We start from the raw sequence: 21,391 nt of genomic DNA, 5'->3' as shown, positions 1-21,391 counted from the left end.
TCGTATATTCATAAAAAATCCCGCACGGTACCATATTTTTTTCAAGATTAATTTGTTCTAATAGGTAGCTATTTGAGATGTGGTGTTGGCGCTGAATGCTCTGTATTTCTTGGACGGAGCACAGGATGAACCAGTCAATCATCCAGAGAGGAATCCAAAGAAAGGAATCGCTCTCGACAGTATGTCTGAGAATATTTCTGCAGTTTTTTGGACATATTGTCAGCCGCGGACTGGACAACCTGGAGAAACTGGTGATTTTGGGTGGCCTCCAGGGAAGGCAAAGCAGAGGAAGAGCGTCTGCGCGCTGGAGCGACCAAGTGAAAGAGCTGACGGGGGGAACCATCCATTCTGCCCTGAGAGAAGCGGAAGATCGAGAAGGATGGAAAGTCTTGGTCACTCAAAGGATGGCGAAATTCAAATGTTTTCACGATCCTCAGCCATGAGTTTACGACCAAGAAGAAGGTAGGTATGTTTCCAAATTATGAATGTTTAATTAATTAAAAATTTTACATTCATTAAATCTTGTGAAAGATTCGTTGAATAAAAAAATAGTAGTTAAAATCTATTTACTCAACGGTATATTTTTTTCACTATAATTTTAATAATGGAATTTAAAAAAAAAAAGCAAACAAATTTCCGTAGTAAAGTTATTCTATTTTTTGTACTAATTTATTTTAATTTTATTACACAAGATACCGAATTCATCCTTAAGATAGGACGAAACCGAAAACTGTCTCAAGTAAATATTTTTTTTTTTTAATTTTTTTAAATTTTTTTTGAAAATGTATAAATATTTAAAAAAAAAAAAAAAAAAAAAAAATGTAATACGCTGTGTATAACGCTGTTTATTTTCAGTTAATATTATAATACATTAAGTTCTATGAATGATTTAATAAAGAATACTTAGTTTCTTTTGCCATAGCTTCCCTGAACAGATATTTAAATAATATGAAACTTATTCTACAAGCAATCATTTACTATGAGTAAGCATTATAGAGAAACAATTATTAGAGAAAGCTTTTACCTTATTAAATTCTTTCCCTATGGGGACTTTTGCATAACACGAATAGAATTATTTTAATCACTACATTAAAAACGTGCCCATTATATCTACTAGTACACCATTTCATTTTTTACTCATCTTTTTATATGGCAATTATTGACATAATTTATCACCTATTGCCGTATGTATCTAGATTGCGATTGATTCAATTTTATTTTGCTCACCACCATTTTCCATGTATCCACACCAGTTATAAAAGCGTAAATCGTGGCGTAATGAACGTTAAGCGCCATATTTAAATTATTATATTATGATTTAATAGTTGGTGAGAATGTAAATATGCAGACGTAAATAATGATTTAATCATGCATATGTTTAAGTTCCAACGAAAAAAGAGTTTTTATTTTATATAAAGCCTTAGGCATGGTAATTCTCAATCCGCAATAAAGAATACATTATGTTAAGAGTAAAATGAATTAAAACTACTAAGTAGTAGATAGAAACTGATTAAAACAACTCGTCTACGTTCTGTATACGTGTCTACGACAGTGCGGCGTCCAATTGTCCGGAGTCCAGTTGTCCCATTCCCGACCCAGATCCCTTAGCAAGGCGGTCGTAGAACGATGAACCTAAATGTGCAAGTCGAACGGACCCACTCCAGTAAGGTTATACAATATGTTAGTTACAATATAATATTAATATATTTACATACATTACCGTTAACACAGTGGCTGTTTATGGTAACTACTCGGTGATACATTACGATAGAATTTAAACCAATATATTTTAAGTAAAAAAACCTTCCATTTACAAAGTTAATTTTATTATATTCGAACGAATTTAAAAACAGATCGATGTACGTATATATCGTCACCTCACTGTTAAAACCTCGTAAGACCGATTATTATGGAAAAATGAAGTTTGTTTGACAAAATTTAAACAGACGAACATTTTAAATCATATCAAAACCTCGGTTCTCTAGACTAGTATGCTGTCCATCTGCAAGTCTCGTGATTACAAACATGGAATTAAAACCTCGTATTTCACAACCAGTGTTGGCAGATTCATCGATTAGAGAGGTGTTTAAAATATTGTTTTTATTGCGTTTTTTCTTTCCCGTCAACATTCTACTCAAACTGACATACGAGGTTTTAATAGTAAGGTGACGATATGTGTTGCATGTAGTATTTTATTCATATATATTAATGACAGTTTTGGAGGCCCGTTTGAAATTTAGCCTGTGCGATAACCCACCAATAATATCAAAACATAGGAATATAATTACACTTTTTGTGTTTTTGTTTAAGTATGTGTTTAAGTTTAATAATCTAATAAACTGAACACCTCTTGTGTTTTGAGGAAATTTGTAGCATTACGTTTACAGTCGTCTATTTGATCTACAACCGTCCACAAGGCCCATTTACAGTTAGTATTAGTAGTTAAAAAATCACAGAAACACACACTTATGAGAAAACCAGATGAATTTATTGACCGTGCCGGGAATCAAACCAAAGACTCCCGGTATGAGAAGTCAGTGCCTTATGCAAATTTATTTATTTTACATAATATAATGAACACGATATAATTAAAAATTCAAACCATGGACACAAAAAAAATATTTTTGAAGGTAATATTTTTTTAAAACAGCGTCTACATAAACTCACCCTCACGTAAGTGGAATATATCAATATCCAAAAAAACGATTCGATTGAACACTGTTATTGTACATGTTACGCCGAATGTGCGAAATTCAATATTACATGAAATGGGCAAAAATTTTGCCTAAATCATGAAAAATGCAAGCCCGTTGCCTTATTTATGAATTAGACAAAATATCTGAAGAGTGCGTGAATTCGGCAGTAATTTTTCTGCCTAGTTCATGTATTGGACAAATTAGATAGTAGCACTACGGTGGTATTTTTTGCAACTAAACTAAATGTATCAAATGCTTATGCATTGGTCAAAATGTACATAATATTATCTATGGTCAAAATAGATGATCGCGCTCCGGTTGTATTTTTTGCAACTAATCAAACTAAACAAATGTGTCAAATGTCGTCCTACAATGACGTTCATTTCCATTTACTATGCGCAAAAAAAATCTAGAACTATAATATGATAACGGAAGAATTTTTTTGAAAAGTATTTTCGCGATTTGATTCGTGCTTGGGTATCAAACATGCAATGGTCGATTGAATGTTTGTGATAGTTTGTTGACACTTGATAGCTAACCTCAAAATGGACATTCAGTTGAATAGTTTAATTCAGAATTACAAAACCTAACCTAACCTAACCTAACCTAATAATAATAATATTATATTATGTCCAATTATAACTAATAAAAACATCCGTATTAAATTTACTTTTTCTTCTGTCATGTTGACAGTTCAAGAATTCCATACCTTGGCGAATTCATGTACTCAGCAGAAAAATTACCTAATTCATGAATAAGGCAACAGGCTTGACTATTACATGAATTTGCCAAAATTTTGCGCATTTCATGTAATAGTTAATTTCGCACATTCGGTGTAACATACACACAATTTTCATTGTCAACAGTAGGTTAGGTTAGGTCACCTTATGATAACAAACAACAAATGTTTCCGATTTAGATAATTATCTGGGGCGAACTGGTCAAAGTTTTTAATAAGTAGGTACCTAAATCACGGAATAGATTAATTATAAAATATATATAACAATGAGCAAACATTCGTTGACATATGGTTTATGATTTTCTCCATACATTTATTCACTGTTATAACGAGAAACTTATCGGATATTCCGAGCTAAAATACTGTTAATGTGTCGATCAATAACGACAATAATGAAAAAGTATCCACGCATATGCTTGAAAAATCCAAGGCTTGTGAAGTCCGTAGGCGTTCAGCATTCATTACAATAAACAACTTCTTTTATAGTTTATGAAGGCCATGTTTGTTTCGGGGATTTTTACGATGGTTTTCAGCTTTTTTTGATGTGACCGCTCATCTGTAAGGGATCTTGGCATTACGTTTGAGAGTATACTGACATTTATTAGCCATATAGTTACCATTTGTAACAAAGCGCTTAAAATGTTGGGCTTCGTCATGCGTACTTCCCGGGTCTTTTCAGATGTTACGGTATTAAAACTTTTATTTAATTCTTTAGTTCGAAGCAGACTTGAGAGTGGGTCTATTGTTTGGGCACCGCACCAGTTGAAGTATGGCCTTATGGTGGAGAGGGTACAGAAGAAATATTCTTAAGACTCCTTTACTTGAGGTTGTATGGATACTATCCGTGGCTTTATCCAACTGACTTTGTCTGCAATTTAAAAGAAATCTTTATTTAGCTACGTATTTTTTTCGACTTATACAAGGTATAAATGAGAACTCTGCCATTCTGGGCAGTGTTGACCTGTGTGTCCCTGATAACTATCTTAGAAATAGAGACCATCAGTTGTTTATTCTCCCAAGGTGCAGAACCAACCTGCCACTGGTAATGCCAATTGGGAGAGTGATAACTATGTTCAACGAAATTGCTTCGGGTGTCGATATATTCCACCTACGTGAGAATGAGTTTAGGTGGATGTTGTTTTATAAATTCTTAAAATAGGGTCTGCTTAACTCATCCGGTGTACTTCCTTGTACCTATCTAATTCATCTACTTATATCTCTTTTTTTATGTAATACTGTTATATTTATATATCTTTGTTTCTAAATGTCATGTTGTGAACGTCTTAAACTTATAATTTGTAATGTCCACAATATGTTAAAAAAATAAATGAATTGAATTTAAAAATACATATTTTTTGATATAATTAGTACCACATATAACGAGCAAATTCAATCGATTCCATCTTCCTCGTAATAACCAAATTCGACTGTACTTACAGTCCTTAGTTCAACATATAAATATTCCATATATTCATTGTAATTATTGTCTTGTTATAATAAATAATAAATGTAGGTTTTAAGTTTTAATCAAAGTTCAATATGTGAAATTGTAAAGTGACAATCGGTCAATCACGAGAGGAATTTCTTTTAAGTCGTATGGTTTATATGGGTTATTTCAATTTCAATTCGGTGTACAAACTAAAGTAAGTATTGATCATTGAACGTAATGCTATGTGCGACCGGTTAAACCGGCCGGATGAGGAGATGCGCTCTTTTGTTCGAGAACCACTTTCCCTATCGAGCTGTAGCCATGAGCCGTTATATTCGTGGACCACGCTCATTTGTATCGAAATAATGACGTCCCTGACTACGTATCTAGTATAATATATACAACTTTAACATTGGCGCTGATCGTGTTCTTTAGGACTGGTCTTTGATCTACAATATTTGCACAAGCATGTCCAGTGACGTCCCTAGGCAAAGTACCGCCCTTAAATAAACTTAGAATGACGTCCTGTTTTATTATTTTTTAGTTTCTTAGTATTTAATATAGAGTACACAATTAAAAAAGAAATCCTGAACATACACAATTTTGAAAACACTTCTGAGGAAATATATTATATTATAACCAATAGAAAAAATCTTTTTAAAAAATAAAAGTAAGATACCCCGCAGGAATACCCTGCATCTCTTGGGTATCGCGCCCATGCACATAGTCCACTATGCTAAAGGAGTCATACTTAATTGCGACAAATTTTAGCTAATGTCTTTAAATACTTACTGAAGCGCTTTCCAAATTGAGCTACTATTGGTAATCGGCTTCTGTATTTTAAATCAAAGTAAGTATTAATTTAATTACTAACCGACGTCACGAATCGCTCCAAGATTTTTGTTGTAACTTACTTGAACTTGCTAATAATTTTTAATTAACCATTTTTTTTATTCAACGAATAATTCACAAGATTTAAGAATGTAGACTACATTCTTAAAAAGAAATCTTAAATTTACATATACTTACACCACTAATTGGAGCATTTCCAGGAAATCTACTATCAAACAGTGATGGTTTTAAATACGTGGAGGTCTGTTATGTGAGGTTTGGAAGGACTCTGTTAAAGGCAATACAACCCAAGGGACAGAAAGCGTGCCAACTGTGCTCAAAAATATTGAATGGTCGTATATTTTATGTGACAAACTTTAATGCTCAATGATACAGATGTAATATTAATTATTAAAAACGTATTTTTATCCCATAGTTTTTAACCCTGTTAAGCCACACCCAGAAGGCTCAGCCAGCTCCTATTAATTGTGTGTCCACTGTGTTGTCAGGATTTTTCGACTTCGAATACTTCTCTCAAAAGTTATATTAATTTGTATTCGTTCGTTTAGTCGCCGCCCTTTATTATATTGTGTCGCTCCTACGCAAAGCATGACTTACCAATTCCAACTGAACGACACTGAGCATGTCACGTAAAGTAGTTAGTTGGGAGAATATTCAGTAGTAAAACGGTGATCCAATGTTACCATTTACTACATATCCCAACCGGATTTAAAATACAATCGCTGTACATGTTTTATACTTCCGCGTAACTATTGTATATTTTGATATTAAATGCGGTATTTGTGAGATTATCCTCTCTTTTCTAACTTACAATACAACTCTATATCGTACTTTGTAACAATGTCATGAAGAAAATTATTATTAATCAATTCATTACATAAAACTAGCGTTTATATATTGCAACTCAACTGAAACCATTCTTTTGGTTAACTCTACGATATTTTATTTATTTATTTATATTAACAGCTATGTCGTGCTATAAATATATCGTCCAAATGATCGAAATATAAGGCACAATAATAATTCAACTTATAGGTAGAATATTTTATGAGGAAGGACTTTAACTACGTACTTAAGTAAATACCTATCTAGAAAAATCGAAGTTATTCGAGACTTTTTTTACAAAGTAATTTTATTTAGCACAATATGTATGTAACGTGTGGCTCAAATTGACCTCATCACACAATCGGTAACATGGTTTTACTTGCAAATCCAAATTAATCTGTTGCCATTTATCTAATCTTTATAATCACATTAAGATAAAATTCTCTAACTTTCTCTATAACCATTAAAATAATTTATGGTAAAAATGTGTGAATACAAACCTTTAAATTCTTGTACCTACTGTTTATAATAGAAAAATGCAATAAATATCATCCCTCTCCACCCGTTATGCAACCCCGAGTAGTTACATGTAAGTTGTACGTATGCAGTTCATCGTAGGACACTACTTATTCGTGCGCCGCAGTACGTGAAACAAGAGTTCGCTTTATCTTTACTTTACTTTATCAAATGACGAGTTCTCTATCAGTTAATTCTGTTTTGTATGAAAAGTTATTTCGACACCATTATCGGTTGCTAGGGGTCTGGGGTCCTATCAACTAAATTATTAATAATATACGTGCGTTACTATGGGAATCAATATGACATGTCAAGTACAAATTTTTTTGATCGTTTAAGCTAGTCAAGTTTATATGGTTCAACAGAATTTAAAAACGATGTATATAAAAAGTTCTTTTTATCTTGTAATTATTCTAATACTAATTTAACTATATATTATCCGAAAACTAGAAATTTTCAAAAAATCACAAATAGTCAAGCTTATACAATTACGAGTAGGGTTATCAAAATGCCTTGACTGAAAAGAAAATGCTTAAATAACACATTAACATTTAGATGCTCAGAATAGATACCTAGGTTAATTCTTAGAAAGTGTCCCAATACCATAATTAAAACTCTGCTAAGTATCAATTCAAGATATCTAATTACTATTATGTTGCGTCCCATCCTCACCATTATGATTTTTATTTCAGCAATATCACTGATTATGTAAATAAATCTATACAATATAACGTTTAGAAACATTTGGTAATAATCAATTTTAAAGCAACCAAAATCATATTTAACAATACCTATTGTACTGTTTTCATAATAAACATGATTTGGATTAGAGTTCCCCAACTTTTTCGGCCTAACGCTTCCTTTAAGAGTCATTTATAAACATGTACCTACCTACTTAGTGATGAATTCATATAATTACAAGATAAAAAGAAATTTTTATATACAACGTTTTTTAAATTTTCTGTTGAATTATTATGCTCAATATGCTCAAACTTGTACTTGATATGAAGTAAATAAAAAACAAACAAACAAATATATAATACTAAAATGTCATTTTGATTTCCATAGTAACGCACGTATATATTAATAATTTAGTTGCCAGAACCACCCACTTAGCAACCAATAATAGTGGATTGAATTACGGATTTCGTCCGAAATAACTTTTCATACAAAACAGAGTTAATTGAAAATTAATTCAATTCTACTTAAAGATGGCTAAAAGTATTAAAAGAATGCATTGGCATCGTGTTCTGATATATTCTAAAAGTTTCAAATGTCTAGCTAGTCGGGAAGTTAGTTAAAAATCGATTGCAAGATTTGTATCGGACAAACAACCACCGGAAAAATAAGAATACGAGCTAATAAAAACGTTGTAAAAAATCGGAATGATTCTTCTCATACTAGTTAAGTATCTTATAATTTAATACTCATAAAATGACACAGTGTTATTTTATTCATAAATACAGATAGTTTCACCACACAAAAATTCATAATATGAATTTTTATATTATGACCTTATATATTATTATTACCTTATACCTTATTATTATTATTACCTTATATGTTATATTATAATATATTATAATATATTATACTCTTTGCATATAGCGGGCGGATTTGGTTTTGGCGGCTATATCTGAGCGGTTTCTGAGAGAAACTCCCTTTAAATACAATACGATTTGTTTTACCTGCATATAGCGGCATAACTCGAGCAGTGTTTCCCAACCATTGGTCGGCGGACCGGTACCGGTCAGCAAATACTTGTCACCTATTTTTAAATGCATATGCCAAAAATTCAAAACAAGTCCTTATTCAAAAAAGTGATCACTCGAGAATATGGAAACCAAATCGCATTTTCTTTTGATGCCCCTTTGGTATCCCGACATAAAATATAATCATTATCTGTTTCAGACCCATTAAATTATCATCTACATTTTCGAGTAGATATTCATATTGCGACTTCTTTGGACAGTCAGTAATAAAAACGAAACAGGTAAACCGAATGGTTGTCCATCAATGTCATTATTAATGGACAACGCGCTCAATACAGTAGGTAGCAAGTAAATTCACGCATAGCGACATTCGCACATGTATAGGTAGACGTCACGAAATTTCCATTATGCGATATCGACCATCTGAGCTAGATAGGCCATATAACAAGAAATCTAACGCATTTATTTTTATAAAATATACATAAACCTAGATAACTACGTCAATATTTTCAATAAATTATTGAGCGCTCCGGTTCGTAAAAAAATCCATTTCGAGCGCTGATTAAGACCCGGCGACGAACAACGTCTCTATTGGTATATTTTTGAATTTTTATTTTTATTCAAAGAAAGGCTGCATACAAGGGCCATATTTTCCGGTACGAGAAGTATGATTTTCTCCAGCCCGTAATGCAGAAATAAGTAGACAGTAGCAGAGACGTTGGTAAAAGAAGATTCTCTTGTCTAAGCAAGTTCTTGAAGTGGCTGAATATCCAACGTGTTGGTGATCTAATAGATCTGGCCCAGGATAGAGATGAGCATGGCCCCCACAAGGGGGGTCTGACAGGGCTCTAGCCTGGGGGCCCGGCGTCGCGAATCGACCAGATAAGTAAGGTAAACACACATCACAAATTTGCTTTAATAGCAAAAAAAAGTCGCCTGTGGTGGTATTTTCCTTCGATAGTGTTATTATTTAAAAATATGTGATTTTACAATACAATTTTTAATTGTGTATCGATACTCGACACCTCCATATTTCAAATGGATGTATTAAAATATACAAAAAGTAACTAAATATACACATTAATTTTACCGCGTACACCGTTTGGAAAACGCTACTGTAGAGCATTACACTACCTTTATCCTTAGCGATAGGTAGGGGGGCCCACCAAAGATCCTAGCCTGGGGGCCCGCTTCGGGATGTGGGGCCCATGGAGATGAGAACTGCAATTTTGTCTTCGACCGTTGATACAAGGCCCCCGGCCAGGATGTTGGCAGGCCCCCTACAATATCGTCAAGGTTAAGGGTAGTTTTATGTTCTACAGTAGAGTTCCTCAAATGATATTCCATACCCCATGGTTCTAATTAAGGGTATAATTAAGGGAGTTCCGTGTACTTTTAGCGATTTTTTTATATTTTTCAATAAATCCACTTGAATTCTTGAGACATATTTATAAGCTCTGATCGCAAAACCCTTTTATGGTTGCGACCATTCACTATATTGGATAAATAACCATTTTAATTAGTCAGGAAACACACATTATTATAAAATTAAATTCTACACGTGAATTATTATTTAATTATATCAATAATATCTCATCAAATTGTATCGCACATCCACATGTTAAAGACATTTTTCCTATTAAAGAAAATTTGTGGTGTTTGTTTATCTCACTTAACCGGTCGACCCCCCCCCCACACCAAGCCCCTAGGCTAGAGCCTTGTCAGCCCCATGAATTGATATAAAACGGCATGAAAATGAGAAAGATAAAAAAAGAAAATTTTCTAATATGCCGAGACATATTTCTGGAAATTATTCACATTCACTCAGGGCGCTGGTGCGCACACTTTTGAAACCATTGAAATAAACAGATTAATTAGTTAACTTAGTTTTTTGTGAGAAATTAAATAATTTCTTTTTGTTATAGCACGTAATGTTATATATTATAATAAAAATATTTACATGTATAAGGTGTGGAATACTCAGAGATTTAAATACCGTGAATTTTTATTGTGTGTCTACTTAATTATTTAAATTTATTTCAAGCATTGGCTTCCGTATAGAAAATGCATTTAAGTTAATTTAGTGTGTCGCGATTCGTTTATCGACGCCGTGCATATATTAAAAATAACATTATGTAAAACGATTCTTGACGATTTTTATGTTCCATAAATAAGTGGATTAAACAATGAAATCTGCATGCACAATAATCATAACGATGACTAAATCATCATCAACGATGTTTTTATTAATTTTTATTTACATTCGCTATAATTTAAGAATTTAACTCTAATTCGATTGTTAAATTATAATTATTATTTAATACTTATGTATTTATGATAAGATATTATTGAAATAAGCAAATAATAATGAAATATATAGTTTTTAAAACACAGTATTTTTTATTTCTACGATATTTGAAGCACAATATTTATATTGACAGCAGTTTCGAACTATAAACCCATTTTCAGGACAACAATAAACTAAATAATTTTCAAAACAATAAATTAATGTTTGCAACTTTTAAGTTATGATAGAAAGAATGAGTGTATTATGTTAATTTATCTTCTTTTTTTCACACAAGTAGGGTAGTTTTATTTATTTTGTTTAAGTATATAAATATAGATGATAAATTGTGAGAAATTTTGAGAGTGTTAAATCTATTGAAAATGAGGCAACTTTTAGTATTCCAATTGCGTTGAGTCGCAGAGCAGAATGACGAGAACCATGATGTGTTCTGACGGGTTTTGCATTACGGCGTAATGTAGACTTAAGCCCACCCACATACGTTCTTGCTCGACGGTTTTGCTCGATCGAGCATGTTGACTTGGAAGCATGCTCGTCGTTGCGTCCACACAGTCGAGCAACTCGACACAAGACGCTGTGATTACGATTGAGAGCGAAGCCACACTAGCCTTGCCGGTGCGTCCTCACTCCTTCACTCAAATTACATCGCGTATCGCGGATCTTCAATCTTTTCCAGATAGCGCAATTTGTTCAATGTCGATCAAAAAACCATCGAGCCAAAATATCGACGCGATGTAGTCGAGACGATGTGCCATTGTGCCACCTTACAATTCTCGCAATCGCTTTCAATTGTATGACAAACAATTTTATAGTATTTTTTTATGGAATTCATAATATGTTTATTTAGCTTAATCTGACTACGTAATAATATTATGTAGGAATGTTGTTACATGTATTGATCGAATGAATTATTAATCCATGTAATACATACTAAATAGGGATAGCAATACCGGTATTTCAAAACCGGTATTGCAGTATTTATCAATACCAAAATACCGGTTTTAAACATCCAAAATACCAGAATTTTCGGTATTAATAAAGCACATTCTTTTATGTTTTTGTTAATGAATTATACGTTATGTGCTACTAAAATGCAAATATATTGAGTTAATCCAACAGAGGTGAAAAAATAATAAAACAAATTTCATCAAATATATTTATATAAGTAATTATCGCGATGAATTATCATAATATTATTTCGAAGTAGAAAACATCCGTGTCAAAAATGTTCAATTATCCTATAATTATTGATGACTGTACAGGCGTTGAATTTATGAAGCTTTTCCTGCAGCCAGGACTTATTTGCACTTGATAAACTTTTGAGGGCATTAGTTAAAATTATCAATATATTCAAATTATTTGTAAAAAATCACTAGTTTAATTATGATCAATACATGTTTTTAAATGTCAACATAATAAATGTAGGTATGTAGGTTTAAGCTATAAAATAATATTTTAAAAAGATTTTAATAACTATATTTATTGATAATCACCTGCTTCTGTTTTTTTAATATTTAAGAAATACCGAAAAACCGGTATTGACATTTTCATTCGGTATTGCAATCCCTAATACTAAGCTAAGGGCCATGCTGGATAGCTTACCGCTAATTAATAGTTATTATTGACGCAAATGACTAAACATTGGTTTCGTCTATATTCACGCGAGGAGCCATGTGCTTGTCCACTCAAAGGTTTGCAAAATCATTTTCAAATTAAGAGATAGGAAAACGGTTGAATAAGACAAATGCTTCATAGAGTTCCTAAATACAATATCATAAATAATTATCGTTATGAAACATCTTTGATATTTGATTGATTTATCTCATCAAGGGTAACGTTGAATCAATTTGAGCCATTTATAAAACCCGTCTTAATTGAATTCATAACGATTTAGTAATACTTTAAATGATTTAAACATTTTTGATAATAAATATGACGTAGCTTTAAAAAAACATAATTAATAGTAGTGTTGGTAATATTAGATAATACTAACATAAATACTTATAAATAAAATGACGCATTTTAAAATACTAATTCTAAATTTTATACTTTTGAATCGTTCAAAAATAGATTCATATCTCTCTGAACAAAAGCGAAATTGAGTTAAGAACACGTATTTGTTTATTTTATTTATTCCTAAGAATGTTAATGGAAATTGTGTTAAATAATACAGATAATCATCGAAAACGTCACATCTTTCACCAGCTTATAATATTACCATTATTATCTCTAAGTGGTAATAAATCAAACGTATTAAAATATTAAATTTATAAAGTATCATAAAATAAGTCTTATTTTTGTAAAAAAGATAATTATATTATTTGGTAAATTGTATTTATATTTTAAGTTTCTCAGAGATTGTGACCACAGTTCCAACTCGTTTTAAATACGATATAATATTAGTTTTATTGGTTCAGATAAAATGTAATATCAATCGAATTGATTGAAAATCTAAAGCCTATTACACGTCTTTATTGCGAAGTACAATGTTTTTGTGAGAAGAGTATATGCTTCATAACTTTGCACTTTTTACTACACTGATTAGATCAAATGATATTCACTTGTATTAATATATATACCACGTCCGATCCTTATAAGATCATAATATCACAGAGTGCAGGTTTGTATTAAGACGGTACTTCAGTTAAACGGCAAATAATTTTCAACTATAGGTGCGTCGAAATTTCGGACTGGCTGGCAATCGGAGAGCAAAAGTCGAGTTGTGAACGTCAGTTTGTTTTGTTATGGCGACGGGGGAATTAATTCTTAAATCATGTAAAGATGAATAAAAAACGTTACCCATTTACTTGAAAAAGAAAACATGTCAATGAATATATTATTATTATTATTAGTAATAGAATAATAATCATAACATTAAATGGACGCATGTTGACTTTTTTATGAAAAAATATGTTTTGTTCTGCACGCGTCATTTGCACAATCTTCGCGTCGCGTAGTCACGATCGTTTTAGACCGTGCCCCAGCTGAAGTATAGCCTTAACAGATTTTGTTTTTACGAGAAATGGATATCAGCCACTTGCTCAACCTATTAGGTCCATACTCTGACTCATACACAAATTAAAAAACAATATGTGTACTTGCCAAACCCAGGATTCGAGCCTGAGACCCAAGACGCTCTATAAATAGAGATGTAAAAAAAATATTTTTAGAATAATTTTATTAGGGAAGTAGGTACATCATTGTCACTCTAGAGCCGGAGTGCAAAGTTATGAAGCGTATATTCATAGGAACACAAAATAAGGAAAGTAAGTTACCTTCTGGGTGTGGCTGTAAAATGTGCAATTCTCAAGCATGGAAAAAGTGGAATTAAAAGTAAAATACGTGTTATTAAATAATACATTATTTATAATATTTACATCTGTATTGAATATTAGTATTATTTGAGGACATTAATGGGCCTTGTATTTCTTGCGTTTAATGGTCTGACCGTTATTATGTCAAAAACCAAAACTGCAATCAAAGTCTTAGTCTATGGCAACTGGGTTTCGCTAATAAGTTATTATTAATATTTTATGTGGTAAATGCAATAACCACATACCTACTCGATACCTATGCAATATCAATTTTGATAATATTCGACTATATAAAGGAAAAATGACGTAACTCTCAGTTTGTACAATATATGTTTTATTGGATAATAATGTTGTACATGACTAAATACACGTTGTATCTAAAGGATGTAAGCTTCAAATGCTGATTTATTGTCTAAATTTAGCTAAAAAAAAAATTAAAAAAAAGGAAGTGAAGTGGGAAAAACGACTTAATCATCATATTTGTCGGTTTTTCTTTAATTAACTCAATAATTAGAATAAGGATATAAATACCAAATTATTAATTATCATGCACTTCAAGGTTATGTATATTTTGTATTTTTACTTTGACAAAAAACCATAACAAAAACTTTTTTGTGCCTCCAGTTAAATTTGATTTGTGTGGATTACGTCCATTCTCCTTTCTACAGTCGATATCATGCGATGTTGGTAGGAGTATAATAGTTATATAGTTATAGTTATATAGATATAAGGAGAAGTTCTGATTAGCAAAGAACGACGGTTAATAAAATAGTTCAGTGCCTCCTGACGAAAGATCAAAACTACACTTATTAATTGTTTTAACTGATTCCCTTAGAGAAAATTAGAAACAGTCTAACAAGATATGAATATTAAAAAGTGTTTAATGGGATAAAATATACATTGAAACAACGATAAGAACAGAAACATAACTTAATACAGTGCCACAAATTTATTTGTAGAATTGATGGGGTATCCACAGTCGAAAACTATCTGACAGTGAAGTGACGTATTCAATATGGCGTCATAATACCTAATTTCATTTTTGTCTGCTCTACAGATAAGTTTGTGGGACTTTAATAGATATATTATATTATAATACGATATTAATTGCAACATATAGGTAGGTGTCTACGACATTTTGTTTAAAATTAGTTTTAATTTGTAACACCTGTTTTCATGTTCGCCTAAATCGCTGACGGGTTTGGAGCCCCCCTGGCAAGTAAAATAAATTGTCGTTAAACATACAAAAATAATTATAATACCAGGAATTTTACATGCTTTGGTTATTTTTTACACGTGTATTGTCAAAAATTCGGATTATTATAAGATGTACTTTCTGACAAAGCGATTTCCTAAACTACTTCAAGACGAATCGTTGTTCATTTTGAAGACTATTAAAAGTATCTGTATTTTTTTAATACTTTAAATAGCAGCATCAACTCTCTTTTAAATGTGTAATATTATTATATAAGTATATAATATATAAATAAAAGTCTCCAGTGCAGTGACGTCCCAAGACAAAATGCCGCCCCTAGGCAGTGCCAAAATGCCACCACATTTTCTTATACTTACAGTACTTTTTATCATCCTTTCATGACTCCAATATCTAAGAAATGTGTTGTATAGATACATTACTAACAAAATATAATACCACTAAATCTAATTTAAATGCCATATCTGATCCAATAGACAATATTGAGAGTCTACGATTTCAGTTAGGTAGGTAGATTTTAAAATACACCTGACTAATTCCAAAACTCGCGAGTGGCTAGCAAACATATTTGGATAAATTTTCCTATAATTCAAATATTATTTGCACATCTACACCTGTCATTGCTGTTCACCAAGTACGTGACGTCCAAGGACAACGGAAGTAAACTAGAAATCGCAAACCCGACAAAACTTAAAGGCCTGTTAAAACTTTTATAGTAATTGATACATTTTGTTTCCAACCAATGAGCTGCATTTTTTAATGGAAAGATATATCCGTTATTACAAAGTTTAGGTAGGTATTTCTATATATAAATAATGATTCTGCTCGATTTGCCGCCCTTCGGGTAACTGCCGCTCCCAAGAGACACTCAATCTGCCTACCCCCACGGGACGTCACTGATCCAGTGGTTTGAAAGAAGTAGAACACGTTATAAATCCTAGATACCGGTTGATCGACTATTTATAGCTAGGTTCTATAAAACTACGTGGCAACGTCACACATACCTACATAGGTTTAGTTTGGAGATGTCTTCATCCCACAGTGAATTGATACAAGTTAATTGTAAAAACAATATTGTTTAATGTAAAGTATAAATATAATACATAATTTCAAATTCATATTTAACAATCAAATAAATAAAAAGGCCGATGACTATGGAAACTATTAATAGTTTATTTCAAAACAAAATTTAATTTAATAATGTACCTCGTCATATCGAAAGAATTTCTGAATTTCTACATATTATTACCAAAACCATTATATAAATCACAGCGAACAAATTGATAAACAGGGCAAAAGAGACGCATTAAGGTATTTGCGAGCCCAATAATTTATGAAATTTATTTATTTGTTTAAAAAAACACATTGAGTACATAACAAATTATTAATTCAAGATGTTCACAACATGACATTTAGAATAAAAGTACAGGTAAATCAACGAGAGAAAAAACAAGGTAGAGAAAAAAACAATGCAAAAATTAATTTACAATAAAATAGAATTTTAAAAACAAAATACATAATGCATCGCTAAAAATGTCTACATCTCTAGGGAGTGCATTGACCAGCCGGACAGCCGTCGCTATTGGTGCCTGGTGAGCCTGACATGTGAGGAAACAGCTTTCACCCGAAATAGGTCATGGCTGCGACTATGCATGTATTGATGGGTGCAAAAAAATTTAAATTTTCCAGAATATCGCGATTTGAAACTCTACCACGTTAGAGATGGGACAAATTCTTTAAGATCTGATCACATTGTTTATTCAACGAATACAGTTAACAGATAATACGTAATTTTATAACTTTTAGGATTTTAACAATTTATTAATAATAAACATGACCATAATTTATATCGAAAAATTGTGAAGATTTCTAATGTTACGGAGCTTATACTCGTAGAACCATTATAGTGTTAATTCACTTTTTTAAACTACATAATATAACAAAATATTATGAATCATTTATATTAATTTTAATACAACGCAAATTTTATCGTAGTAATTTCACTTAAAAAATATAACAGGACGGTTTCATCGCCTCAGAGGGGCGGGGCATTTTTTTAAAAAAGTCATTTAAATTAAAAATACAATGCCTTTCCACTACTAACTAGGGACTAACTAATTATGTTAAAATTTACAAGCATAATAACAGTAATAGTACCGAAGATCGATTCGATATCACTAAAAATGATTTCAAGATATACACATTTTTATTTATTATATAAATCGATTTTTTTTAGTTAAATATAAAACATATTAAAACTAAGACATTATCATTAAATAATTACAAGATATACAACATATATTTTCATATACAACGTTTTTAAATTTTCTGTTGAATCATATAAACTTGACTTGCTAGTTTAAACGATAAAAAAAAAATTGTACTTGATAGAAATAATACTGAAACGTAATTTTATTTCCATAGTAACGCACGTATATATATTAATAATTTAGCTGCTAGGAACCCAGACCCCTAGCAACTAATAATAGTGGATTGGATTACGGATTTATTCCGAAATAGCTTTTCATACAAAACAGAATTAACTGAAAATGAATTCAGCTCTACTGAAAGATGGCTAAAAGTATTAAAAAAACGCATTGGCATCGTGTTCTGATATATTCTAAAAATTTCAAATATCTAGTCGGGAAGTTAGTTAAAAATCGATTGCTAGATTTGTACCGGACAAACAACCACCGGACAAATAAGAATACGAGCTAATAAAAACGTTGTAATAATAAGATTAAAATATATCGAATTTTCAATCGACGCATATATTTTTATGACAGATTTTTTTAAAATAATTATTGTAAGTGTATCTATATTTTTAGATTACCTACTTATTAGTTATTTAAAATTAAAAAAAAATTAAAAGTAAGTTTTCAGAAAAATATATTAAATTTTATGTTTCATATTTTGATTTTAGATCCCTCTAAGAAATCCACACTAGTATAACACTCCCTCTTAACTGTGCAAAATGACCGAGCATTGATCAACAACAGATACAGTATCAACAGGATGATAAAATACAAATTCTGAGCCCTTCAGTCCGTACTTAGATTGCAGTGCAGTTGAATAAATTAAGATTGTGAGACTACTACGCTGACTAGGTCATGTCCACTCTACGAACAACACTGAACCAGCAAATAAAGTAGGTATATTGAGCATTCCAAAATAATGCAGCAAAAGAGGCTGGTCAAAAACCCCTGAATAGGTGTATCAAATACTGGGTGTGCCAAACCAAAAAGCGGCTAATATGGACAACGACATATGGAGAACTATATTGATTGAACTTAGGATTGTCATACACCTTATGATTATGATGAAACCAGTGACGCCCCTAGACAAAATGCCGCCCCATTTTTTATCACCTGTGCACGTGTGGTTACTGGTCACTATGGACGTCGAAAGGCAGCGTAAGTAAACTAGACATCGCGAACTCGACAAAAAAATTACAGTCCTGTTAAACCTTTTATGTTACTTAATATACCTACAGTGAGCTGAATTTTTTAACGGAAAGATATTTTCGTTATTACGAAGTTTAGGTAGCTATTTCTATTCTACTCGATCTGCCGCCCTTAGAGTAGGTGCCGCCCCCAAACGACGCTCAATCTGCCTACCCCCACGGGACGTCACCGGATGAAACTAGATTATTATTCTTATCCGCCTTATATAGATTAGTCGTAAGGATCCGCTTATGAAGACGTTGGTCTCGGGGTCGATTTCCGACTCGAACAAATTCACATGTTGCTTTTTTAATTTGTGTGTTTTGCTCAGATCATAGGTAAATATATTTAGCAAGTAGATAATATTTATGTCTCATAAAAAGTCTGTTAATAAACCTCTTCATTATGTAGTTAAGATCCATATCGGAATGCAGAGTTAATAAAAAAAACTTTTTACAATGTCATCAGTTTTAATAACGTTAAATCCAATATTATCTCACAAGTCTTGATGCGCTTCTGCAGTTTTTGGCCTTAAAACCTTTCGAGAAGTGGAGTTCAACCTTTTCTTTCTCGTGTTTTCATTATAAAAAAAGTAATAATTAATTTGAAATGACTTGTACGAATCTCTTGTTTATCGTACCTTCACAGCAGGTGCCAAACAATGCTGCTCATGTACCTACAGGTGATTATTCACGGTATGTTTTTTTTTTAAATATTCATCCGCAAAAACGGTTGTAAAAGAACACGCGTGTGACACTCACTACATTGGACTGATTTTAGATTTCGATGTTACTTCATAGAATATAACACAAATGATATTAAAATTTGGAATACATGCGACATTGCCTAAAATTTTTGTATCACTATTATATTAAAATGTTCATCGGTTAGAAGTTCCGATATTAATATAGTATAACACATGCGACATTGTAAATTATTATTTTATTTAACATTAAAACAATACTTTTTTTTTCAATTTCAATATTTTTGCCATACCCAGAATTCTAACCTGCGAACGCGTAACTGCGCCACTCGGCCATCGTGGGATGATAATGATACTTAGTGAAAAAAAAAATATTATATTACCACAGATATCTTATGGCAAATCTGTCATTGAAAGTATTCTTTCATATTTCACTATTCTGTGGTATAACCAGGGAACTAATGGGAACTGAATTACCTAACAGGTAAGCAGAAAGATGCAACCGATCTCGAGTAAGGAAAAATACGGAATAAATTTAAACACGTGTCAAGAATACGTTATACGTCGAATAATGAAAACTGCTCTCGGTGTATGCATATACGCTCATTTAACATTAGTGTATTACACACACTATTGCACGTGCATAATGCGTGTTTCATTTTGGTTGGACACTCGCACATTCAAAACCCTGCATCAACATGTGGCGTAGTGAATATAGCCTATCAGTATTCTATTTATTATTTGTTCTGTGGGTATAACAATATTTTTACAACGTTTTTATTAGCACGTATTCTTGTTTGTCCGGTGGTTGTTTGTCCAGTACAAATCTTGCAATCGATTTTTAACTAACTTGCCGACTAACTAGACATTTGTAACTTTTAGAATATATCAGAACACGATGCCAATGCATTCTTTTAATACTTTCAGCCATCTTTAAGTAGAATTAAATTCATTTTCAGGTTCTGTTTTGTATGAGAAGATATTTCGGAAGAAATCCGTAATCCAATCCACTATTATTGGTTGCTAAGGGAAGGGGATGGTCCTAGCAACTAAATTATTAATATATACGTGCGTTGCTATGGAAATCAAAATGACATTTCAGTATTCTATATTTGTTTGTTTGATGCAAAACAGCAAAAAAATGATTTGTTGACAATTGCCTTATTTGTCCTAAATTATTAATACGTGGAATTGTCATGTTATATGATTCAACAGAAAATTTGAAAACGTAGTATATAAAAAGTTCTTTTTATCTTGTAATTATTTGTATGTAATTATTAGGGCCCGGATTTGTATGCAACAAAAAACAGGATTATATGCATGCAAGTATGCACTTAAAATCAATAAAATATGCACTAAAACCGAAGAAATATGCAGTTAAAAATTGACATTTTTTGTGGGAAAAAATTGTAAATACCCACTTTACCTAATATTACTGACAAAAAATCGTATAACTAGTTAATAATTTTTCAACATAATACGATACCAGAACAAAAAGCACAAACAAAGTATATAAAGTTAATCAATTACAATTTTCAAAATAATTTTTTCACAAGTACCTACAAACAATTGAATAATAAATGCAATGTAAACCAAACATAACTTAAAAAAACAAAAACGACACACTTAACTATTCCTAAATAC

This window comes from Rhyacophila brunnea, unplaced genomic scaffold (genome assembly GCF_057557595.1).
Source record: "Rhyacophila brunnea isolate RB1 unplaced genomic scaffold, BYU_Rbru_1.0 scaffold_1, whole genome shotgun sequence".
NCBI classification, from domain to species: Eukaryota; Metazoa; Arthropoda; class Insecta; order Trichoptera; family Rhyacophilidae; genus Rhyacophila; species Rhyacophila brunnea.
This window is presented reverse-complemented; position numbering follows the sequence as displayed.